The sequence below is a fragment of the Nestor notabilis genome, unplaced genomic scaffold (genome assembly GCF_000696875.1).
Source record: "Nestor notabilis isolate BGI_N333 unplaced genomic scaffold, ASM69687v1 scaffold28410, whole genome shotgun sequence".
Lineage (NCBI taxonomy): Eukaryota > Metazoa > Chordata > Aves > Psittaciformes > Psittacidae > Nestor > Nestor notabilis.
The window spans coordinates 1786-2197 of record NW_009911112.1 but is presented as its reverse complement, the minus strand read 5'-3'; the positions used below and the strand labels follow the sequence as shown (position 1 = coordinate 2197).

Below are 412 nucleotides of genomic sequence, written 5' to 3'. Positions count from 1 at the left end.
CTGCCTGCAGGTTGCTCCCCATCCCCTGCATCTCCTGCCTGCAGGTTGCTGCCCATCCCCTGCATCTCCTGCCTGCAGGATGCTCCCCATCTCCTGCCTTCACCTCTTGCTGCGCATCTCCTGCCTGCAGGATGCTCCCCATCTCCTGCCTTCACCTCTTGCTGCCCATCTCCTGCCTGCAGGATGCTCCCCATCTCCTGCCGGCATCTCTCGCTGCCCGTCTCCTGCCTGCATCTCCTGCTGCCCATCCCCTGCATCTCCTGCCTGCAGGATGCTCCCCATCCCCTGCCTGCATCTCTTGCTGCCCATCTCCTGCCTGCATCCCTTGCTGCCCATCCCCTACCTGCCCATGCAGCCCTTCCTCTCCGCTGCTCGGTATCCCTCACGCTGCCCGTGTTCGCCGGCTGCGGTG

General features: G+C 64.8%; 1 protein-coding gene across 1 annotated transcript in view; it reads left to right on the top strand.

Annotated features, from left to right (window-relative positions):
• LOC104404676 (cell adhesion molecule 3-like) overlaps positions 1–412 on the top strand; it is a gene marked incomplete at both ends in the record, with an annotated part of 2908 nt that overhangs the window by 718 nt on the left and 1778 nt on the right. The window lies entirely within an intron of this gene.